This window comes from Panthera leo, chromosome A2 (genome assembly GCF_018350215.1).
Source record: "Panthera leo isolate Ple1 chromosome A2, P.leo_Ple1_pat1.1, whole genome shotgun sequence".
NCBI lineage: Eukaryota > Metazoa > Chordata > Mammalia > Carnivora > Felidae > Panthera > Panthera leo.
In genome coordinates this window covers 127,195,771-127,222,694 of record NC_056680.1, presented here as the reverse complement: position 1 = coordinate 127,222,694, position 26,924 = coordinate 127,195,771, and the positions used below count along the sequence as shown (strand labels likewise).

At 35.7% G+C, this 26,924-nt stretch overlaps 1 pseudogene; it reads left to right on the top strand.

The window, feature by feature from the left end:
* Positions 1-6,274: 6,274 nt before the first annotated feature.
* LOC122213203 lies at positions 6,275-16,107 on the top strand (annotated as a pseudogene).
* Positions 16,108-26,924: the final 10,817 nt, after the last annotated feature.

The window sequence follows — 26,924 nt, the reverse complement described above, 5'->3', positions numbered from 1 at the left end:
GTGGGATGTTTCTTATTAGAGACTAACAGCTATGCCAAATCTTGGGGCTGGTCGACAATAGAGAAGAATCTGGTTTTAAGTTTCCTACATATGCCATTTGCTCCACGTTATGCATTTAATTGCGTCTCTCAGTAAAAAATATTGAAATCCAAACTCCCAAACCTGTGAGGATGACCTTCTTTTGAAACCGAGTCTTTATAGATATAATCAAGTTAAAGTGGGGTCATAATGGATTAAGGCTGGCTTGAATCCAATGACTGAGGTCCTTATAAGGGGGAAATTTAAAAACAGACACAGCGGAGAAGAAAGCCACTGTGAAGACTAAGGCAAAGACTGGAGTGATAGATACATCCATAGCCAAGGAACACCAAGGATTGCTAGCAACCATCAGAAGCCAGGAGAGGCACAAAGGACAATTCTGCCTCAGAAATTCCTTGGGAGGAATAAACCTTGTCAGCATCTTAGTTTTTAGCGTCAAGCCTCCAGAACTGAGAATACATATCTGTTGTTTTAAGCCTCATGACTTTTAAGTTTTGGTACCTCGTTAAGGCAGCACTAGGAAACTAACACAATTAGTTAAGTGTGAGATTCTACAACTGCTCCTTGGTTCTTTGTTTAATAATCAGTCTAATAAACTCTGACTATGCAAAGAAGACATGCAGTTAATTTGGAGGGTACTGAATTGTTCTCCATTGTAGAGAGAGGGGAGATTTTTGATTTAGGGAGAGACAACCAGAATGAATGGGAATAAGAAACCTACAAAGGTGAGGCTCTTCAAGGAGAGGTGAATTTTGAAATTACTCAGTGATTAGATATGGCTGCTGAATGACTTTCAAGTTCTATATTGTTCTGTGCTGTGCTACAAATGTTACCCACATACCACCCTTGGAACCTCGGTCACAATTTTATATTGTTATGCACTCATTCTCATTTGGGTGGTTCTGTGGGAAAGGGATAAAGAAGAATGATAGCTCAGCAGGAGACAAAATGGAGTTTGATATAAGAACTGAATTTTAGACAAATATTTGAAATAGATCTTTTCCCCCCAAATCCCTGGAGATCTGAAGGAGAAAACTGGCCTCCCATGCTATATTAAATGAAAGTAGAATGAATTTTAATTAAATACTAATTGAATTTAAAGGTCATGGTAAGCCATCAAGCTGGAGTCAAATGGGAGTTTGTAGAGTTGATAATTGAATTTCCTAAGTGTCTTTTGCTACCAACACCCTTTATGAATAAGTTGGCCTTTAACCATGTTTTATTTTTGAAATGTTCTATTATATTATTTTAATTCCTATCATGTCTATGTTAGCCATTCTGTATTTTTGATGACTGTGCTTAGTTATGTATGCTATGTTGATTTTATGATTTAGCTCTCAGAGTAAAATAATTTTTCCAATGTCTAAATAATCAGGCCTTCTTATCTTGCCTCCCTCCCATGTCCCCCACTTCTAGCAACCAGTGCTCTGTTCTGTTTCTACTAATATGGGATTTTTTTTTCAGATTCTACTTGCAAATGAGATACAGTATTTTTCTTACTCTTTCTGACTTATTTCACTTAGTATAATGCCTTCTAAATCCAATCATGGCATTGCAAATGGCAGGATTTCTTTCTTCTTATGGCTAAAGAATATTCCTGTGTGTGTGTGTGTGTGTGTGTGTGTGTGTGTGCGCGCGCGCGCGCGCGCACGCGCACTGTATTTTTTTTTTTTTTTTACCCATCCGTCAGTAGATACTTAGGTTAACCTGTTTTTAGATTTTGGCTATTACAAATAATGCTACAGTGAAAATGGGGTTGCTGACATTTCTTTACAATAGTGACTTCACTTCCTTCAGATATATGCCTAGGAGTGGAACTGCTGGATCATACAGCTCTATCTTTAATATTCTGAGGAACCTCCATATTGTTTTTACATTCCCAAGGACTGCTTTATCTTTGGTTTTACATATTTACATTCTCAATGACTGCTTTATCTTTGGTTTTACATAATAACAGAGATATTTATGGTATTTTATGGTTCATTAATATGTTCATCTAAAGAGTTTTACTTGTTCCTTACAAAAATATGATTTTTAATTTTTTTTTAAGTTTATTTATTTTGGGAGACACAGGGAACAAGTGGGGGAGGGGGAGAGAGAGAGAGGTAGAGAGAATCCTAAGCAGGCCCCACAGTGTCAGCTCAAAGCCTGACACAGGGCTCGATCTCACAAATCATGAGGTCATGACTTGAGCTGAAATCAAGAGTCAGATGCTTAACCGACTGCACCACCCCAGCACCCACAAAAATATGATTTTTTAAATCAGATTATTGTCTTCTTACAGATTAAAAAAAAGATGCAGAGAATGATTTGCTATTCTCAAAATGCTGGAATGTGGGAAAATTAGAATTCAAACTCATGTTTATTGGCACCAATTTCCATAGTCTTTCAGTATAATACATGTATAAAATACATTACCTCTTACAAAATTTACTCATGATTTTCACTTATGAGCACACAGTTAATAGTGTTAAAGTGTTTAGCCAATGATGTTTTGAATCCTAAAATTCATTTGCTTTCAGGATAGAAAGAAAAGCAAAGAGAAAAAATGTATTTTTCTCATTTGAAATAAGGCAATGACTCATCTTTAAATAAGGGCATTTGGGGGGAATTGGTGATGAGAGTACTAATCATAATAATTCCCCAGAGAGACCATTTCAAATTTCCATTCAGTGAAAGATGATAAAAACCTGAATTTCAAGGATAAGTTATCCTTGAATTTACAATTGTTATACTTCTATGTGGTTAGACGTTTTGAGAGCTATTTCATTAAAGTTGAAAATATACATCAATTGTATAAATATAACTTTAAAGAGTAAATAGAAAGAAATGCCTTTGTGTTGGAAAGTTACATTTGTTTGTAAGAGAAAATAAGAAAGCAAATGCAATGTTTCTCTAATCTTTGATTCATTTGTTATTAAAACAGTAGCTTACAAATCTGAATGTCCGATTTCATAGAAAGTACAATTATTTTGAATCATAAAAGCCTACACAGTGTCTTGATTAAATCAAGATGTTTTCCAGCATAGAACAATGTGCCATTGATTTTTGTCCTTCTAATGTTCTACACTGTCAGAAAACTTAAAAATGACCTTTTATGCTGTAATTAATTTGCCTTTTTGTGGCAATTGTGTATTATTTTAGCTCAGAAGTTATATATACAACGTAAATTTCTATGAGAATAAGTGATTCATTTAAAAAATCTTATTTTCAAGGCTGAATGAAAGCAGCTATATACATTGAACTATACACTAAAATATTATATGAACTGTTTTTTTAAAAAAATACTAGTTATCTGAAATATGTGAAAACTTTTAAAAAATGTATAATAAAGAGAAGCATTTTGAATAATTTACACCCATCATATAAATAATGAACATATGGTACTGAATTATTTTTTCACGAGCAAAACATACTTTCATTAGTTTAGCCAACACTAGTACACACAATTTATTACAGAAACCAGATGAATTAGTAAAAGTGAGGCTGTGTTCTGGATATTTTAATTGTTCTGTGGCAAATGGAATTAGTTTGGGGAAATGCCACATTTACTACCATTCTGTTCTGTAAACAGTTCAATGAACAGAGCACCTGACTTAAAAATTCAAGGCATTCATTTATTTGGCAATAAATGTAGTCAAAATGCAATAGTAATTGCTTTTATTTGATACAATCATGTGGAAAATAATAATCAGTATTTAAATAAGAAATTCAGTATTACCTTAACGTAATCAGAGTGGTCAAAGTTGACTTTCTAGGCACTTATAATGTTAAACACACTTGATTAATTCTTCCATAAATAAGGAAATGTAAGTTCTATAACACTACCCCTTTAAAATCACCTCAAAGATGAGCCATTTAGAAATAATAAATAGAAGAGAGAATGAGGAGTCAGGTATGCAAGCTGTGAAGCTTTTTTATTTTTTAATTGGGATTATATTCAAAATTTAGAAGAGAGAGTGAAAACATATTACAGACTCAAACATGTGGCCTATTGCTAGGCATCATTTGTCCCATCTGGGTTCTTTGCCTCCTTTTGTGATTCACTTGTGCTCTAAATCTGATAGATAAAAGAAGCAAAAAAAAAAAAAAAAAAAAAGACAGAAGGAGAGGAAAGGAGAGGGGAGGGAAAGGGAGGAGAGGAAGAAGGAAGAGAAAAGGAAAGAAAAGGAAAAAGAACAAAAGGAAAGAAATCTACATTTTTTAGAACTAGTCGAACAAAAATTTCCATCTAGGACCTTTTGTATATACTTAGGAGCTTAGAGAAGGGATCTTAAAAAGAAATCTAATAGATATTCATTCTGTGTAAGTCTAACAAGACTTAGCATTAAAAGCAAAATTTATTATCAACCAGAAGTGTACTAAAGTGGCTTCTCTCTTTGCTCCTTTGTTCTCTCCTCTTCAGGGGTTTTGAAAAGTATGATGCATCCACAATATATGTAGAGTTTGGTGAGGCAATGGGCTTTTGGACCCAGGTCTTCTGATGGGCCTATCCCTACATACAAATGGGAAAGAAACTTGAGATTTCAAAAAGTTGCTCTAGCACAGGCACCAGCAATTACCATCATATAAACTGCTGCCTTACCCCACTTCAACTTAAGTTAATTCCCATAACTTCCCTGACTTCATTTTCACTGGCTTTGAATACAGACAGAATTATATAGCACTTTATGCTCTTTAATACTTTGCTCAATTGGAACTTAGTAGCTTTTGTTGCTATATGGTAACATACTGTCTTCTAAAAACATTTTTTAAACAAGCTTCTGTCTCTTGATAAGCTTCTGCCATCCCATCTGCACTCTTCCAGTTTTATGTGGCCTCTGGTTTCAGCACTCTCTCTGGGTCCAGTTTTGTCCGGATTGGTAAAATTCTTTGAGAACAGAGTACTCCATAAAATCACATCCTAGGTGTAAACAGCAGGAATGAGATAGGTGAAGTGAAAATGTGAGCTTTCTGGTTTGTCACTTCATTCTGCTGTTCCTCTGCCTCCCCCATGGTCTTCCATTTGCTTCCTGGCTTCAGAAGGAAGAATTCCCTAGACATCTTTTTTACCCCTTTTATTTAGGAAAGTTTGTTCTCAGTTGGCTAGTTGCCATTTTGGAAGGTAAGTGACAGATGATTTAATCCTCAGAAGTCTGACTTTTCTTAATTAAAATACTCCCTACCATCACAAATAGTGCAAGTACTAGCTGCATTAGAGCAGTTGATAATCTTGGTACCTAAATATTTAATTTCTGTAATGATTATAATGTAGCCATGAACTCAGAATAGTGACTATTTAGAAGGCCAGCTCCTTCTTACAAGCACATGCATCACATCAAGGAAACACCTTCTCTACTTACTTTGAAGGTTAGATTTTCTAATTTTACTTTAACAAACTTTCACCGACTTTCCAGACTTTCACCAATGTGCAATAAAGTATACAGACATGCAGACCTGCCGGATTTTAAATAGGTATTAGGAATTGGCTGGAAGTCAGTCATGCTTAGGCGTGAACTCCTTAGCTTTAGTTTTATTTTGCATCTCTTAAAATCAGGGGGAGCATGGTCATATTTTCTTCAACTGTGAATTTCACATTCTTTTAAAAGAGAACATGCTGGCTTGCTGGCTTTGAGCATGGTAAATGAAATCCAGAGTAAGTCCATAAGCTACTGTCGTTTAGGAGCCTTAACAGCACAGTGCAGTGCTACATCCCCAAACATGGCTCACGTATATGCATATGGTAGATGCCAAATACGTATTTGTTAATTGTCAAATGTAATATCAAACGATGATGACAATGTGGTTGAAAGTAGATTGTTGAGTTAGAATAACTAGGCCTAAAAAACGATTCCAGAATATATAGGATACTTCCTGAGAAGAAGCACAGGTAGGGGATTGATAAGAACTTACCTCATTAACAATTAAATGGCTATGATAAGTTAGACAGAATGATACTAGCACAAGGTCAGACAAACAGAACTGACTAGAAATCTCACCAATAATACACACATTTGGAAAATGGATATATGTAGAGGTGGCATTATACAACAAATTCCATTGGAATTTCCTGGGTGATAGGAGTGTCTTTTGTTCTTATGAGGCAATGGTTGGTGAGGCAATAGTCCTGAATGAGGGCCAGTCACTAAAAGACTAAGCTAGGATTAGAAGCTTAGAACTTTCAGCCCTTTAAAATTTTTAAGGCGTGATTTATGGCCCAGAACATAGTCTATCTTGGTAAATGTCCCATGTGAGCATGGACAGAACGTGTATTCTGCTGTTGTTTGATGAATTCTCAATAGATGTCAATTATATCCAGTTAACTGATGGCACTGTTGAGTTCAACTATGTCCATACTAATTTTCTGCGGCTGGATCTGTCCACTTCTGATGGAGGAGCATTGAAGTCTTCAATAGTAGATTCATCTACTTCCCTGTGTAGTTCTATCAGTTTTTGTTTCACATATTTTGATGTTCTATTATTAGACATGTATTTATTAAGGATCATCATTTCTTCTTGGAGCACTAACTTTTTTATAATTATGCAATTCCCTCTTTATCACTGATACCTTTCCTTGCTCTGAAGTCTGTTCTGGCTGAAATTAATATAGATGTTCACTCTTTTGATTAGTGTTAGTGTGGTATATCTTTCAGCATCCCTTTACTATTATTATTCAAAGATGTCCTTTTAATAAAATTGAGATTCTTACAGACAATATATACTGGGATCATATTCTTTGATCAGCATGACTATCTCTGTTTTTAATTGGTGCATAGACTATTGATGTTTAAAATGATTATTGATAGAGGTGGATTGATATATACCATATTTGTTACTTTTTTTTCTTCTTGCCCATTTTCTTACTTTTGTCTTCCACAGTTTTTCTGCCTTTTGCAGTTTTAACTGAGCATTTTGTATAATTCCATTTTATCTCCTTGTTTAAGAATATCAATTATACTTTTAAAAAACGTTATTTTTTTTAAAGACAGACACACAGAGAGAGACCACAAATGGGGAGAGGGGTAGCTGGAGAGAAAAGGAGAGAATCTTTTTTTTTAATGTTTATTTATTTGTGTATGTGTGTGTGTTAGTGTGTGTGTGTGTGAGAGAGAGAGAGAGAGAGAGAGAGAGAGAGAGAGAGAGAATGAGCAGGGGAAGGGGCAGAGAGAAAGGGAGACACAGAATCCAAAGCAGGGTCCAGGCTCTGTCAGCACAGAGCCCGATGTGGGGCTTGAACCCACGAACCGTGAGATCATGACCTGAGCTGAAGTTGAACGCTTAACTGACTGAGCCACCCAGGCACCGAGAGAGAGAGAGAGAGAGAGAGAGACAGAGAGAGAGAGAGAGAGAGAGAAGAGAAGAGAAGAGAAGAGAAGAGAAGAGAGAAGAGAGAGAAAGAGAGAGAGAGAGAAAGAATCCTAAACAGGCTCCACACTCACCACAGAGCCTGACATGGGGCTCAATCCCATGACCCTGGGATCATGACCTGAGTCAAAATCAAGAGTCAGACACTCAATTGACTGAGCCACCCCTTAAGTGCCCTTTAAAAACAAAAACTTTTTAAAAAGCATCTGAAGTATTTCTTCTTTATGCTGATACTTACCCTTGGGTCTTCTTTCCTTCTGTGTTTTGTGGTCTCTGATTATAAGCATTTCTTTTCTTGACCTTAGTCTGTGGGAATCATAAGGCCCTAAAAGTATGATACTTCAAACAAAAAAGGATTTGTTTGCTTCTGCTGTTATCCAACAGGTTCTGGTACCTACTTGGGGCTTCTTTAACCCTCCTGGTTAGGCTCCTGCACACTATGATACATCTTCATAACAGCATTTAATCACAGGGTTAGCCTGGGTATTTATTTATACCTTGGACCAACTCAGCTTTCCTGTTACTTATTCTTCACTGCTTCCTGGTAAGGTTTCAACTTACAGCTTTCTCTTTGCTTGCTTGGGCCCCTGAAGATTTCCTTTATTTCTTGAAACTCAGCAGTGTGTTTGTAATGCAAGATTTAGTTGTTTTGCAGGAGAGATCTTCTGAGTGTCTAAACCACTACTCTACCGGTAATGGACGTGTTTGAAACATTTTTTTTAGTTCTGTGAAATTTTAAATGTTAATATTTTCAGTCAAAAGGATTACATGCATCTCACTCAAATATTCTGTAGACTTGGTGAGAATACACTATCATCAGCATTTTAAATTTGCAACTCCTAAATTAGTTCAAATCCCCATGACTGAGAATGTATTATTTAAAATGTGTCATACTGGTGACTTAAGCCATTCTTTAATCACAAAAGTTAAAATAAGAAAAAGAGTAAAACAAGTAGGAGCTACTTAAAAATGACTTTCAACATGTAGCCAGTCTACAAGAAAAAGAAGAAGAAAAAAAAAAAAAAAGAACCGTTACCTCAATCATATACCTATGTCTTTCCAATTAGGTATCATTCCATTATCTACATTTTCTATGTTGGGCATTTAGCACCATAAATATACAACCTTTTTTGCTACAATAATATCTTCTTCAAAAAAACAAGACTTATAAACTTACATGATTTAATATTAGCTTAGCTATTTCTATTCCATTCTATTACACACTTCCAGGATATTAACAGAATTTGCAAACACCAGAGTCTCAGTATCACTATCAATTTGCATTAACATAAAACTCTTCTTCATACTGTCTGTAATTATTTCATGCCTCATAAATCCAACTTGGTCCCTGTGTATTAATTTACCCATAACTCTTCTAAGTCTTGTCACCAAAATCTTGGCATATATCTTTATAGCACATTTAGTTATTTAAATGTGCCTATAATTTTCCAGACTGTTATCCCTCCCTTTTCTAAATTAGTAATAGGTACTTTGCTCATAGCTGGGTAAAACTCACCTTGTCCTGTTTGCTCCACAAAAACTTATCATACAAGGTAGTCAACTTCATCCTGAAATTATGAAATGACTCATCGGATAGCCATATTCTCCTGTTCTTTGCCCTTAGCAAGTTTTCAAATGTCATTTAGAGAAAATTAATTTGTCTCCACAGGACGTTCTAATCAGTGACATTGAGGATATATTTTCAAGCATTTCGTAGCTTTTAAAGTTAGCAGGAAATAAATCCACTGGAGTTATGACACCATTTTCTCCCCTTTATATAAAACCAATGGAAATGAGAAACTGTTCTCCACCATCACAGCACTCTGAGCCTGTTTTCCCTTGGGCAAAACATACTTAGATATAGGACAGAAACTAGGGTGAAACACTATATTTGAGTGTTAAGGAAATTGTTCCTTAGAGGCCAGAAAAGTTAATGTGTCTCATTAAATTATGACCATGGAACAGTACCAGGTTACATAGAAAGTCAGAACTAGAAGAGGCTTAAGAAATCATCTAAAACTACAAAATCACTTTACAGGTAAGAAACTGAGGACCAGGAAAGTTATGTGACTTGGTGAAAGTTACACAACTAATTAATAAGAGATTGAAGATTAGAATTTAGGTTTCTAATTCTTCGATGTAGGTATTAACTCTGTATAACTTTGAGAACATATTAATCCTATTTTACTTTTATTAAACTTGATAATCTTTTAATTAAATAATTAATACTATCTGAACATATTTCAAATGTGGGACACACTTCCATGAGTTTGAGCTCATGAGATATTTCACAGTCCTCACCATCAAGGGACACATAATTCAAGGGAAGAAATAAATATATAAATAATTATAGAGTGCTATATAGCAGGATAATGAGACTAGATGGACAGGAGCCAACTCAGGAAGGTTTCTTATTCCATGTTAAGTAATTCTGGCTTTATCTTTTTTTTCTAAAAAAAATTTTTTAATGTTTATCTTTGAGAGAGAAAAAGACAGAGCATGAGCAGGGGAGGGACAGAGAGGGAGACACAGAATCCAAAGTAGGCTCCAGTTTCTGAGCCATCAGCACAGAGCCTGATGCAGGGCTCAAACTCATGAACCATGAGATCATGACTTGAGCTGAAGTCGGCTGCTGAATCCACTGCCCCAAGTAATTCTGGCTTTATCTTAAGAGCCATGAAAACTCATTGAAGGGTTCCAAGCAGACAAGAACTAGAAAAAATTCACTGTTTCAGAAAGCTGTATCTATGCCAAAATTTTAGACAGTGGTTGGGGGTGAAGAACAAGACACTAGCCAATAGGCTATTGTATTATTAATACATAAATGCAAAGAATAATAAGGCTAACCTACAGTCATTTGTAATGAATATGAAGAGGAAAGAAGAGTTTGATAATTTTTTAAGTAGATAAAACTGATAAAAGGTCGAGACTTGGGCAACTAGTATATGTAGTGATAACGGATACTCTGGGAGGAATACATTTGTATTAGTCAGATGCTTAACTGAGCCACCCAGGTGAATCCTCCACTTAGAAGGAGAATTTGTATTAGAATGCTAAACTGGTTTTGTTTATTTTTTTACAGTTGTTGAACCTGAGGTATCTGTTGGATATTCAGATGAATGTTAGGTATGTAGTAAAACAGAACCTAAAAAAGATTTGGTCTAATGAGAGAGATTTATGTACATAATAAGTGGAAATTGAACTTATGGATATGGATAAATTTTTATAGGTTTAAGTAGAATTAAAGAAAAGTTGAACAAGGGTTCGTGGAATACCAATATTAAAGAAGAGGGTAAAGAAAGGAAAAAAAAAAACAGAGTGGCTAGAGAAGTTGAGGAAAAAAAAGTAAAAAGAAATGTCATGAAATACCATGATGGAGAGAACTTCAAAATGGCAAAAGTGCCCCAAAAGGTCACATCCTGCAGAGATGTTACATGAGATAAGAATTCCTATGCTCATCTTGGGTTAGTCACACAAATGTCTTTGGTGACCTAAAAAATAATAATTAATCTGTCAAATGGTAAGAGAAAAGCCATTTCAAAAAGTTGAGGTATTAGTGAATCAGAGTTATAAATGTGGAAAAATGCATGAACCTATTCCTTCAGAAGCTTCTCTCCAAAGGAAAGGAAAGGAAATTAGAAAACCCTACAATAGAAGGAACATGGAAAATACACAATAATGAGAGAAAGAAGTTGAGAAATTCTATTATAATATTAAAGTAAAACACTCACCAAGGGGCACCTGGGTGGCTCAGTCAGTTGAGTGTCCAACTTGGCTTAGGTCATGATATCACGGTTCGTGAGTTTGAGCCCTGCATCAGGCTCCATGCTGACAGCTGAGAGCCTGAAGCTGGATTTGGATTCTGTGTCACCCTCTCCCTCTGCCCCTCCCCTGCTCGCGTTCTGTCTCTCTCCCTCTCTCAAAAATAAATAAATGTTAAAAAAAAAAAACAAAAACCACTCACCAAACATTCAAGGTAGAAGACATTTGAGGCTAATTGCAACCTGTTCACACACATGGTTAAGTCCAAGAGGAAAAGTTATTGACATAAGTAATCACTGTCAAGCAGTAAAGGATCTAGTACCAAAACTGACGTCTCCACAACAAAACATGGTATTGCTGTGGGTACTACTCAGTTCAACAACTGGTAATTTTTTTATAATAAACTTCTATTACTGAGGCAACACCAGTATTTCTAATCAAATATGGAAGGAGAATTTCTTTTAATGTTTATTTATTTATTTGGGGGGAAGTGTGAGGGGGGGAGGGGCAGAGAGAGGGAGAGAGAATCCCAAGCAGGCTCTGCATATCAGCACAGAGCCCACCGCAGGGTTTGAACTCAAGAACTATGAGATCACGGGGGCGCCTGGGTGGCGCAGTCGGTTAAGCGTCCGACTTCAGCCAGGTCATGATCTCTCGGTCTGTGAGTTCGAGCCCTGCGTCCGGCTCTGGGCTGATGGCTCGGAGCCTGGAGCCTGTTTCCGATTCTGTGTCTCCCTCTCTCTCTGCCCCTCCCCCGTTCCCGTTCATGCTCTGTCTCTCTCTGTCCCAAAATAAATAAAAAACGTTGAAAAAAAAAATTTTAAATAAAAAAAAAAAAAAAAAAAGAACTATGAGATCACGACCTGAGCTGAAACCAAGAGTCAGATGCTTAACTGAGCCATCCAGGTGAATTCTCCACTTAGAAGGACAATTTGAATAGATGTGTTCATTACCACTGGTAAACACAGATCTATCTGGAAATGATTGTTCCTGCCAATTCAGAGTACAAATCAGGAACTGTGCAGAATATTATATGAAGTTATTCTGAGAAAGAGAAGGAATAGATATTCTAAATCTCTTTAGACTGATTTTAAGCAACCTTAACTCTAATAATGTTATTGTTTTTTTCTAGTTTCTGTCTTTTACATTTCTATCACTGTTTAACCACTTGCTATGCTAAACATTCTGTCTTTCAAAGAGATTTCCACAGATTAATGACTTCATTCATCTAATACTTGTTTTCTCTTTAAAGATGCTCCTACACTTTACTAGTTCTCCTAAGATAAGCTCTAAAAGTTAAAAAAGCACCAGGCATTTGAAAGCATAGATTTTCCTTTAAATTATGTTGTTTTTAAAAGCAGTTTTACTACACAGTTGTACCTAAATATGACAGCTTAATTACAGTTTATCTGTACTACATCCTAAAACATTTGAGATACCATAAAATGGTAATACCTCTATTTAACAGGAAAGCTTGATATGCATGCTTTGAGAACCAACATGGTGGGATGTGTTTCCTTCAGTGCTGAGCCTCAGCACCTCACTCCCATCCCAGAACTAAGTGCAGTTGAATGAAAAATGTCAAAAGTTTCCTCCCCAAAAGTAAAAATATATGCATCAGAATATGGGAAATCTTAGCTACTGCATGCTGCAATAAATTTACAGAATGTGGGGGATTTTAGCTAGTTCTTGTGGTGAATTATTTATCACCAGTATGAACATTTGCCTCAGTTTTCCCAGGACAGCCTCAGTTATTTTGAACAGTTATCCTTGTGTCTGGCCTGGTTAGCACCTCTGTTCATTTTAAAAAATATCCATGTTTTGACAGCTATTTATGTAGTGATCATATTCATTAGCTATACTTTCAGTTTACTGATTAGGTACATTCTTTCTTCCTACACTTTCTTAAATCTTGGCTAATGTTGTAAAAGTTGAAAATACAATTGGTCCTAGAACAACATGGGATTAGGGGCAATGATCAGGGGCAATTAGGGGCCATGCAGTCAAAAATTCACATATAATTTTTGACTCCCTCAAAACTTAACTACTAGTAGCCTACTGCTGACTAGAAGCCTTAAAGATAACATGAGCATCCAATTAACACATACTTGGTATGTTGTATGTATTATATACTGTATTCTTAGAATGAAGGAAGCTTGAAAAAAAAAGTCTTGTTAAGAAAATCATCAACAAAATACACATACAGTAGGGCACTGTAAAACATCTGCATGTAAGTGGACCCACGTAGTACAAACTCCTTTTGTTCAAGACTCAACTGTAACTAGCAGGGAGTAGAATCAAACAAATTTAGTCTAAAATGTATAGGAAAAGGGTAGGTATACACAAAATGAAGTGAATATTAGAATAACTGTTTGAATTAGTCAGAAAATATATATTTTTGTTTTACCTGAATAGCTCAGGAAAGTGTTTTGATGAAATTTTAAGAATTATAGAAACGAAGTTTCTCTAAGTCATATAGTCATTAGAAAAAAGTAAACTAGAAGATACAGACAAGAGCAATTATGGAAATTTTAGAAGTTGGAATGTTCTTCTCAAGACATTTTGAGAGAAAGGAATATATATTTTGGGAAGGGAAAGCTAATTGTTTCCCTGTGAACATTCTAAAATGATTCTGTAAGCTGATCAATAAGCTGAGGCAACTTATTTTATAAACATAAATTTATTAATTCTATAATTATGGATTTATTTGATTAAGAGTAAAGTTGTTTTTAAAAATAACCCACATTGCTAATCTACAACTAACAACTTTTAATTCTATGATAACAGGAACCATTAGTAACAGTTCATGTGTTCTTTGAATTTGTTTACTCTCTTTCTACTAAAAATTCATATTGCTGGATTCAGAGGAATATAGCTCATGCTTTCAACCTCAACAGCTTCTGAAATTATGGTAAGTATAAATTGACAAGAAAGTTTAGTTTCTATTTACCAAATAACCTGGGAGTGAAATAAAAAGCAGCAACAATAACTTTAGTAAAGCAACCATATAAATCCTGTGCTTTTGATCAGGAAACACAATTTTAACTTAAGAATCTGCCCTTCCATTTGTAATATCCTCTCTAGGGGAAAGATAACTAACCTTAAATAAATAGCAGCCAGCCTATAAGGCCACTGTGAAGAAATAGCTAAAAATTATTACTTAGCTTACTGCAAAAATAATATTCAATTACATTTTTAAATATTTTTAATGTTTATTATTATTGAGAGAGAGAGAGAAAGAAAGTGTGTGTGTGTGTGTGTGTGTGTGAGAGAGAGAGAGAGAGAGAGAGAGAGAGAGAGAGAATGAGTGGGAGAGGGGCAGAGAGAGAAAGGGACAGAGGATCCAAAGCAGGATCCTGGCTGACAGCTGTGAGCCAGATGTGGGACTCTAACCCACAAGCCTCGTGAGATCATGACCTGAGCTGAAGTCTGATGCTCAACTGACTGGGCCACCCAGGTGCCCTGAAATTCAGCTACATTTAAGATACATTTTTTACTTTATTTTCCAAAATGACAACATATTATAATATGTAAAAGAAAGGCATTGCATGGATATAAAATGCCACCTTCATGTGGCTTACATTCCATTGAAGATATGTTATATGCTATGGGGAGGAGCTCAGGGGAAACAATAATCAAATATGTAGAATAGGCTAGATAAGGAATGATGAGAACATTAAATTAATGATTGTTCACAGTGACTGAATATGTCAGTAATTACAAAAGATCCATCAGTAAGTCACAGAAAATTACTGACTTTCTTCAGTAAGTCCAAAATTAGAAACCACTGGTTGGAAAATAATAAGAAAAATCAAATAAGTATGTAAGACAAGAAAAGCAGCCAATTCCAAATACTTTTATTTTAATGGGTAACTTTTACTTTTTACCACTTCACTGATACAAAATATTTTAAAACTCATGCAACTGAATAAGCTTTTTAATAAATGAGGAACGTGAGGCAAAAAGAAAGCTTAAGTAGTAAAAATTTATAATTAAGTAACAGGTGTTTACTAAGGTTTGTGGTTTGAAGTTGTTCAGGCTATTACTGGGTTCATGCTCCTTTGAGGAAAACAAATTACAGTATCTCTCTGATGAAAATTTTCCAATATTGCTTTCTACTCTTCTGTGCCTACTCTCTACCACAATGACCTATTCTCTCTCCCTCCAAAAAATCCAATAACCAAGAACAGAAAACTTTCTAGACAGGATGGAGCCACCTTGAGGTTTTGGTAACTAGAAAGTCCTAGACCACATCACAGCTAGACTGTCTCCGAATCTCTAGAGCAGGCTCAGCAACCAGCATTATTAAATCCAGGATTAAGTTCCTCAAATGATATGAGTCACATTTTTAACTATTGCTCCTTAAAATAAGAAACTCATGGGGCTGCCAGGGTAGGTGAAAGATCTCAAGATAGCTGGGCAAAAACTTGCTCTAAAAGTCATTGACTGGGTAGCTTTTGGGGAGACCATAACCGGAAACCAAAAGGCCATTGCTAACTCCCTGAAATCCTGGAATGAGACCCTCACCTCCATCTAGGTTGGCTACTCTCTCCTAGAATCCACCTGCTGGAAGCCCTTTACTGGGCTTACTACAAGGTCAATGTGGTGAAGTCTGGCTTGGTAGATGACTTTGAGAAGTTTAATGCCCAGAGGTAAATATACTGTCCAGGTAGATGCTGAAGAAAAAGAAGATGTGAAAAGATGTGCTGAGTTTTTGTCTCCCTCAAAGGCCAGGAATGAGTAATATGAAAAAGAGCTGGAGAAGACGAAGAATATAATTCCATGTGAGCAGATGAGCATTGAGGACCTGAATAAAGTCTTTCCAGAAACCAAATTAGACAAAAAAAAAAAAAAAAAAAAAAGTATCCCTACTGACCTCACAAGCCAATTGAAAAATTTATAAACCTGAGTTGGGGAGAAAGTTCTGGTCCTTGTATTATAAACTCTGGACCCAATAAATAAACAAACAAAGAAACAAACAAACAGAAACTCACTGTCATGAGAATTAAATAACTAGATTTGACAGGACATATCATTGACTCATTGACCACTGTATCAAAGAAATAGAAGAAATGAGTATTTTTTTAAAAACTCTGTAGCTAACTTCTTTTTATTCTCAATCTTTACTGGCCAATCTTCTAAAAGTCTTCAGTTCTTAACCATGTAAAAATTATATTTTTCTGGGGAACCTGTGTGACTCAGAAGACTAAGTGTCTGAGTCCGGCTCAGGTCATGATCTCATGTTCTTTGTGAGTTCAAGCCTCACATCGGGCTCTCTGCTCTCAGCACAGAGCCTGCTTCAGATCCTCTGTCCTCACCTCTCTCTGACCCTTCCCCACTTGCACGTGCATGCACTTTGTCTCTCTAAAGTGAATGAACATTTTTTAAAAAAGAAAGAAATTATATTCTCCTTAAGGATGAAGAATATAAAATCATCAATGCAGAAAAGAAGTCTGTTTTAATCCCCAATTGGATTTTAATGATAGCCCACTGCCTCCCTATTTATTAATGGTATACCTTTCTCATATGGAATTCCTGATGTCTGACATAAAAGAATCATGACCTTTTTGGTCCTGATTTACATAAGGACCTCTCAATGTTCTGCCAGCTACTGCAAGCCCTGCACACATGTGATCCCTTGTGGTCATCCCACTTTCCATGACAGACCCTCTAGTTGCATACCAGGTATCCATTTACCTCTTCTTTCAGAAAAGAATCCTAACATTTGTTCAGGAGCGATCTTTAGCCAAGATCAATTTCTTAGCCTCCCACTAGGTATGTCCACGTTACTAATTTCTTACATACTACTGGTATATGAGTGGGGATGCTGAGAATGCGGACTCCCCTGAGGTATCCCCCTTGAGGTATCTGACATGTTCTCTTTCCATCTTTATCCTTTATGCTGCTCAGGACATAACTATGTTGCCTAGAGCATCAGAAGCTACATTGGGCCATAGAAAAACCTCAGAAATGGAAGCCATACACTAAACATGAAGAATATTAAACTCAGGAGTAGGACAGGCCCCCAATAACACTGTTGAATCACCATGCTAGTCATGGACAATCTGCATCCAGCATGAGCAGAGGAGAGGGGCAGAGGGTGAAAGAGAGAGAATCCCAAGTTGGCTTCACACTTAGTGTGGAGACTAACCCGGGACCCGATCCTATGATCCTGGGATCATGACCTGGGCAGAAATCAAGAGACAGACACTCAACTTACTGAGCCAAACTCTGTCTTAAATTATGCCCAGAAGGAATCTTTTAAAGGGTTCATTCCGTCATATGTTGCTCAATATAAAGGAAGAAAATGTGTCCAAGTGTGACTTTTGGCTAAAGATAATAACAAAGAAGCATTTTAACATGTGTTATAGGTATGATGTCTTCTTAAAGAAGAATAATTTTAGAGCTCCATCATGATTAAAATGTGGTCAGTTTTTATAGTTGGTTTGAATTGTAATTATAGTAAGCCAATGAATTAAATTTTTAGCCAATCATACACTCTTCTGGGAGGTTAAAGAAACAGAGCTTCTTTGTGCCTTGCTTTCAGTTCTGTTCCTGCTTCTTTCACACTGGAGGATGATCTGGGTATGGTCACTATTATCCACCATTCCCCAACTCCCACTTCCACACACAAACAAAAGTTACTGAGATGACTACATTATTTCTCCTATGAATTATTATGAAGACCAAAGGAAGAGGAATGTCTTAACTTTCCCAGTTGTTAACTCTGCCTACCCAGATGTTCTGACCCCAAGCTGATAAACGTGGATCACAATAGTAGTATACTGAATCAATTCATTAAATGGGATAGATTTCAACAACTTAAATGCTTATGCATGTAGTCATGAACAATAAATGCTTACTGAAAGAACGAATCATTAAAACAATATGAAGCCTATAATGATGTGTAAGTAACCACACCATACTTTAAGCTCATCTTCTGGATTCAAGACAGGAATGTAAAGAGAGGCCCTCTCAAAGAATCAAATCCAATATTCATGATACTGAACCAAGTTAATAAATAAAATGTTTAAGAATGCTAGATTTCATTTGTAGGTCTCTCAAAGAAACTTCTTCTTCACCTTTCTTAAAACATCTTCTCCTTCAGTCTGACAAATCTTTGCCCATTTTGACCCTGTTTTCTCTTTACTGTCATTCATGTTTGCCCTATAGATTTCAAATATTCATAACGAAGGGCAATTCTTATGGATAGTGCTTAAAAATCAGTAGGTAACATGATAAAAGTCATGATTTTTATATTTCCCTTCAGGATCGATCCAAAGAAGGCACAGTATTATACACCTTTCAAGACTCAGATGAAGGTTTACATCTTATATTGTGGAAAATTAAAGCTTTTAGATAGGAAGTCAGCATTTCTAACCTGAATGGCATAAAGTTATACACCAAAATCATGAAAAGGCACTGAAGGATTTAGAAATTTGGTATTTGTCCCATATGGAGACATTTGTCCCATGGAGAGTTCTACTGACTGGACATGGCCATTGGGTCACATTTGCCTACTTTGATCTTAAAATCCACTTGACATCAGACATATAATAAAGTTTATAAGAATTGTACCTATTGATGAAGATGAGTAGAATACAGGAAACATGAAGAGAGATTATGAACTGAGAAAGAAATGTGGGTATAAATTCTTTGCTACTTCTGTAGTAGCACAATCTTGAGGACAAATTTCTTAAATTCAAGCAGGATCGAGAAGAATGGTTCCTGCCATAAACTAAATCTTTGATTAGAGGGTAGTAATGCACTGATGATTATTAAATTGGCATTTTAAACACATTGAGTCTTAATTCTTTGTAATATCAAATGCACATCTGTTTCCTCACACAATATCACTGATGACTTCATAATATTTGCAACTTTTTAAAAAATGAGAAGAGCTTGGTAACTCAGTGAGCAATAAATCCCAAACTATGTCTCCTTTATTTTTAGAGAGGCAAACTTTTATTTACTTTACCTGTTTGTATTGCTTTCCTTTCTTCCCTTTCCTTCCCTTCCCTTTCCTTCCTCACATTCTTAATAACAACCACTACTGAGCATCTTCTGCATGCCAGATGATTTTCTATGTAGTAAGAGGTTAAACATGTCCCTGTAAGCATAGCATTTAATTCTACTAGACAAAGATTGATAGTAAACAAATCAATTTGTCATCTTTTAGATGATAAGTGTTACGGTGAAATCTAAAGAAAGGTAAAGGGGACAGGCAGTTTAGGAAAGGCCATTCTGGCAAAATGATCTTTGACCAATGACCCGATCAAAGAAAAGTGATGAGACACATGGCTCCCTGGAAGAACATCCAAAGCAGAGGAAACAATAGATTCAAAGGCCTTGTGGCAGGAGAAGGTCCCCTTTATTCACCTTTCAAGTAGAACAAAGGTTTACAAGGATGAAATTGTGAGGATATTATTCAGACAGATGGCAGACAGAAAATTCCTTTGCTATTTTCCTGTGGCAACCGGGGTGGAATTTTTCTGGGTTACAATTCACAATATATGCCTGTGTGGTTCCTGGCCTTCTCATGGCAACTCAACTCCTGCTTCCTATACTTTTCGAATCAGGGGTCAGGATTATTAGTATATATCAGGACTAGAGCCCCATATTCCTTAGTTTTCCCTATGGACATCTTGGCTAGGTGTCTATTCAGTGTTCTTTGCTTTTCTGATTCTTTTCAAATGCCTGTGGCTTCTTCCATTCTTGATTTCCAGTTTAGCTATGCATTTAATTTATCCAGCTATGTATTCTATATGTTTGAGGCATAGAGTAGATTCCCTGTGATATTACATCCCATCATATTTACCTAAAAATGTTTCTTCATGTTAGCTGACCAGTGGGCCCAACTGTTTGACCAAATTGACTATCTTCATAAAAATACATTTTTAAAGGATCATAATTCTCATATCCAAGCTTTACTCAGGAGCTTAAAGAAAATAAATATATCTGGTAAATTTACAGATTAAGCTTACAGAAGATACCTTTTGTATCCTGGTTCTTTTTACTTGCTGATATTCCAGTGAATGTTAGGCTTTATATAATGTTGGCCAATATGGTATGAACAGGATGAAACTTCTAGTCCCAAACTTCTAGCCTAACTCATAGGATATATTTGATCATGTTGATAAATGTATAAAACAGGTTATTTTAGTCAATTTTAAATATAAAATATAGGGAACATTTAAAAAGAAACTAACCCAAATATATGCCAACATTCCAGTAGTGAAAATTCAGTTTCCTATTTTATTGGAAATATAATAGTTATAACTACATTTTCAAAGTCCACACTAAAGGAATAATGGTAAATAAATCAATGAAGCTCAGACTGTGTCCTCATAACTCATTGAATTAAATGCCTAATTTTTTCCACCAGACTCCACAGAAAATGAAACCTAATTTCATCAGAAACATTTACAGATTCACCTACCTAATTCATTTACTGGTGAAGACTCGATTACACTTGAATAATTGGTGCAGGAGGAATATAAATTTGGGGATCACTAAAGAAATGAAAACATTCACAAGTAACAAGTATTGACTTGCTGTCAGGTAGCAACCACAGAAATAACTGGTAAACAATATACTAAGTGGTTGTAGAAATGCTATGCTTTTTATGCCCTTTCGTGAGAGCAAAAGAAAGTAATAACTAACAAGCTAAAATCATGCTTTTATCTGGCAGAACAAAGGCTCATTTATCCAACATCCATCCATCCATCCAAGTCTCCAATTACTCAAGATGTAGTCTTCTCAATGACAAACTCCTGCTCTGCCACTTATTAGCGACTGATCCTGGGCAAATCATTTAACCTGTCTCTTGGTTTCCTCAACTGCAAAATGCAGATAATTATAGTACCCCTTCATAATTTATTTATGGGAAACAATTAGGTTAAAATATATACGGGGCTAAGACTAGTCCCTGACACAGAGTAAAAATTATAAAAGTGCTCCCTATTATTATTTATTGCTTTATGTGACATGAACTGGATTGTATAGAGGCAGTATAACTACCTATATAAGCATTGTATGAAAAAGGTGATGGGGGGGAGAGGGGGCTTCTCAAGCCAGGTATCATTTCTTGGAAACTTTATACAAGGAAAGACATGTGAAAGTCACAGACCAGAGACATGGGCTCACTAAAAGGCTGAGATTCAATAATAAGATTATTAAATACTTCTTCCCCGCTATGCCTTACCACCATACCAGGAGACTATAGTAAATCAGAGTGGATTATAGCTGAAAAACCTGCAAAATGCAAATGCTCTCTGGAAAGGAGAACTTAAAAATGCCCAAAGTTATGAAGAGACAAAACCAAGGACACTAGAGGAATTTAGAATATCTTGTAACTACAACAACAACAAAATTAAAATACAGTGTAACACCTACCCGTATTAACATAAATCCTCACACTAGAGACTCATTTATCTCAGTTCCTATTACCCAAAACAACAAGTCCAAATTTAAACCAAAAAAATGAAAAACACACTAAGAGAAAAAACATGGACCATGGGGAAAAAAAGCAAACATCATGGCCAGATTCAGATATGACAAAATGTGGGAATTACCAACAAGGAATATAAAATAATTATAATAAATGTGTTAAAAGGCTCTAATGGAAAAAAAAAACAGATACATATACAATAACAGATGGATTTTGTAAGCAGAGGCATGGGAATTTGAATTTAGAATCAAAAGAAAATGCTGAAAGCAAATTTTTTTTAAACATGATACAGAAATAAAGAAATCTTTAATGGGTTCATCAATAAACTTGAATTGGCTAAGGAAAGAATTAGTGAGCTTAAATACATAGCAATAAAAATTTCCAAAAGTGAAATGGAAATACAGAAAAAAAAATCCTGAAAAAAAATCCAAGAACTTTGAGGGCAATTTCAAAACACCTAATATATAAACATTTGGAAAATCAGAAAGAGAAGACAGAATATACAGAGCAGAAGAAATATTTGAATCAGCAATGGCTAAGAGCTTTCTAAAATTAATGATGCTCATCAAACCACAGATACAGGAAAACCAGAGAACACCCAGCAGACAAACAGCAAAAATACCCACCAAAAGCAAAACATGAGGTATATCCTATTCAAACAACAGAACACCAAAGACTATGGGGCCACTTTAAAAGAAGTAGGGGTGGAGGGATTACCTTACAGGAAAACAACTTTAAGAATTACAGCAGACTTCTCTGAAAACGTACAAGCATGAGGACAGCGAAGCAAAATATTTTAAGTGTTAAAAGAAAAAAAATCAATTTATAAATCTGCACTTAGCAAAATTATCCTCAAAAGTGAAGGAAAAATAGATTCTCAGACAAAAAAAAGCAGAGAATTAATTTATCACTAGCTGACCTGCCCTGTAAAATCTACCCAAAGAAGTTAATTCAGAGAGAAGTAAAATTAAGTCAGAAACAGATATATGTAAAGAAAAAAAAGAACAGTGGGAAAGGAAAAAATGAAAATAAAATAAAACATTTTTCTTATTTCTTTTTCTACAGCTTTATTGGGATATAATTGACATGTACCATTGGATTGGTTTAAGGTGTATAATGGGATGATTTGATATTAGAATACTGTGAAAGGATTGCCATAATAAGGTTAGTTAACACATCCACCACCTAATAGTTACCATTTTTGTGTGTTTGTATGTGGTGAGAACTTCTGAGATCTACACTCTTAGCAACTTTTCTTTTTTTTTTTTTTAATTTTTTTTTAAAGTTTATTTATTTTTGAGACAGAGAGAGACAGAGCATGAACGGGGGAGGGGCAGAGAGAGAGGGAGACACAGAATCGGAAGCAGGCTCCAGGCTCTGAGCCATCAGCCCAGAGCCCGACCGGGCTCGAACTCACGGACCGCGAGATCGTGACCTGAGCTGAAGTCGGACGTTTAACCGACTGAGCCACCCAGGCGCCCCACTTAGCAACTTTTCAAGTGTATCGTATAGTATTGTTAACTATAGCCATTATTTTGTACATTATCCCCGGAACTTATTTATCTTATAACTAGCAGTTTGTATCCTTTGACTTCTCTCACCCATTTCTTCCATCTGCCTGATCCTGGGCAGCACTAACTTACTCTCTGTTTCTACATGTTTGGTTTTATTAGATTCCACATATAAGTAAGATCACACAGTATTTGTCTGATTTCTTTTAATTAACTTAATGCCCTCAAGGTTGATCCATGTTGTCATAAGTGGCAGGATTTCTTTTCTTTTTTTTTCTTTTTTTAAGTTTATTCACTTTTGAGAGAGAGAGAGAGACAGAGTGTGAACAGGGGAAGGGCAGAGAGAGAGACACACACACAGAATCCGAAGCAGGCTCCAGGCTCTGAGCTGTCAGCACAGAGCCTGACGTGGGCTCCAACTCATGAACCATGAGATCATGACCTGAGCTGAAGTCACACGCTTAACCGACTGAACCACCCAGGCGCCCCTGGAAGGATTTCTTTTTAATGGTGGAATAATCATCCATTGTGTGTGTGTGTGTGTGTGCGTGCGCGCGTGTATATGTATCACATTTTTTTCATCTATTAACCCACTGACGAACACCTGTTTCTATGTCTTGGCTATTATAACAATACCGCAGTGAACTAGGGGTATAGATATCTCTTCAAGATAGCGATTTCATTTCCCTCAGATAATACCCAGAAGTGGAATCCTGAATCATATGATATTTGTAATATTTTGAGAAACCTCCATACTGATTTCCAGAGTGGCTATACAAATTTACATTTCCATGAACAGCACACAGCATTATTTTTTCTCTACATCCTCACCAGCACTGATGGCCATTCTAACAGGTGTGAGATGATATCTTATTGTGGTTTCAATTTGCATTTCCCTGATCATTAGCTATACTGAGCACCTTTTCATGTACCACTGACCATTTGTATATGTTCTCTGGGAAAGTCTATTTAGATCCCTTGCCCATTTTTGTTTTTATTTTCTTATTTTTAATATATATTTGTTTCTGAGAGAGACAGAGACAGAGACAGAGAGAGAACACAAGGGGCAGAGAGAAAAGGGAATAAAGAAAATACCAAGCAGGTTCCACACCATCAGCACAGGGCCTGATGCAGGGTTCGAACCCAGAAACTGTGAGATCATGACCTGAGCTGAAATCAAGAGTCAGACACAACCGACTGAGCCACCCAGTTGCCCCTTTGCACATTTTTAACTGTATTATTTGTCTTTTGGCTATTGACGTATATGGGTTCCTTATATATTTTGCATATTAACCTCTTATCACATTTATGTTTTGAGAATATTTTCTCCCATTTTGTAGGCTTCCTTTTCTCTTTTGTTGTGCAGAAACTTTTTAGTTACATATAGTCTGACTTGCTGATGTCCAATGACAAGGAGCTTTCCCTCCCTCTATGTTTTCTTGTAGGAGTTTCACAGTTTCAGGTCTTAACTTAATCTTTAATCCATTTTCAGCTAACTTTTGTGAGTGTTGTAAGGTAGGGACCTTTTCTTCTTCTTAATTGATCTAGAAGTTAATTGTATTTAAAGTAATAATAGCAATAAGGCATTGGGTGATAGTAGCATACACATAAGCAAAGTAAAATGACACCAATGTTATAAGGAGCAGGAGCAAGAGATTGGGAACGCTTGGACTTAAGATACTTGCACTACAAGAGAAGGAGAATAGTGTTATTTGAAGGTAGACTTACATTAGTCAAAAAGCGTATTGTAAACTCTGAGGTAGCCAATAACATATTTGTAAAAATGTATCCTTGATATTTTAGGAGGATACATAAAATGAAACTGTGTAATATGCTTAATTAAAATGAAAGAAGTCTGAAAAAGAAATCTCTGACAAGAAATAAAAAATATTTACAAACATGGTTAATATTAATCCAAACATGGGGCGCCTGGGTGGCTCAGTCGGTTAAGCGTCCGACTTCGGCTCAGGCCATGATCTCGTGGTCTGTGAGTTCGAGCCCCACGTCAGGCTATGTTCTGACAGCTCAGAGCCTGGAGCATGTTTCAGATTCTGCGTCTCCCTCTTTTTCTGACCCTCCCCTGTTCATGCTCTCTCTCTGTCTCAAAAATAAGTAAATGTTAAAAAAATATATTAATCCAAACATATCAATAATCACTTTAAATTAAAATACTCTAAGGAGCGCCTGGCTGGCTCAGTTGGTGGAATGTACCGCTCTTGATATCAGAGCTGTGAATTTGAGCCCATGTTGGGTATAGAGGTTACTTAAAAAAATAAAATCTTAAAATAAAATAAAATGTTCTAAATATAGCAATTAAAAATAAAAATTTTCAGACTGGATAAAAAACAAAACACAACTTCTTTTTGTCTAAAACAAAATCATTTCAAATATAAAGAGTCTGATAGGATAAATACAAAGGAAGGGATAACACTAATTATACTAAGACTCATCAAAAGAAAGCTGGAAGAATAATATTAGTTTCCAACAAGAAAAACTCAGAACAAAGAGAATTACCAGTGATAAAGAGGATCATTACACAATGATGAAGGGGTTAATTCTCCAAGAAGGCAAAACAATCCAAAAAGGGTATGACCTAGTGCTAGAGCATCAAAATATGTGAGGCAAAAACTAATAGAAATGAAAAGAGAAATAGGCAAACCCTCTATTATAGCTGGAAATTAAAACATCCTCCTCTTTAGTAATTGATAGTTCAAGTAGGTAGAAAATCAATGAGAGAGTAGACTCGAACAGCAATATCAATCATCTTGGTCTAATTGATAATTTTAGAATACTCTCTTCATTAACAGCTGAATATTCATTCTTCTCAAGTTGATATGGAACACCAACCAAAAGAGGCCACATTCTGGGCCATAAAACATCCTTAACAAATTTAAAGGTATATAAATACTACAAAGTATGTTCTCCAACTACAATGAGATTAAACTAGAAGTCAATAACAGAAACTGAGCTAGAAAATCACCAAATATTTGGAAATTAAATGGTACATTTCTAAATAACACATGGGTTAAATAAGAGTCTCAAGAGGAATTAAAACATATTTTGAACTAAATGAAAATAAAAATACAACTTATCAAAGTTACTGTCATGCTGGGAAAACAGTGCAGTGTCTAAAGGGAAATGAGTAACATTTACCACTTATGATATAAAAGAAATATCTAAAATCAATTAACTTCAGCTTCAACTTTAAAAGACTATAAAAAGGTTATCAGTTTAATTCTAAAGCAAGAAAAAGGAAAAAAAAATGAAGTTAGAGCACTAAGCATAAAATTGAAAACAAGAAAACAATAGAAAAAATAAATAAAACTAAAAGGTAGTTCTTTGAAAACAGCCATAAAATTTATAAACTTCTATCCAGGCTAACCATACAAAAAAGAAAGAAAACACAAATTATTAATATGGGAGTTGAAAGGGACTCATGACTGCTGATTCCATGGATTAAAATGATAAAGGAATAATATGAACAGTTCTATGGCCACAAATATGATAATTTAAATAAAATGGACTAATTCCTTGAAAGACACAAACTACCAAAATTCACACAAAACTTGAATGATTCTATATCCATGAAAGAAGTTGAATCATAAGCAATAGGCTTCCAAACCAACAAATCACCAGACCCAGATCATTTCATTGGTAAATTCTAACAAACATTTAAGGAAAAAATGGCACCAATTCTCTAACATCTCTTTCAGAAAAAAGATGCAAAGGAGATACTTCCCAACTCTTTCTCTGAGATAGCAGTGCCCCAACATCAAAACAAATAAAGACTTTACAAGAAAGGAACGCTATAAACCAAT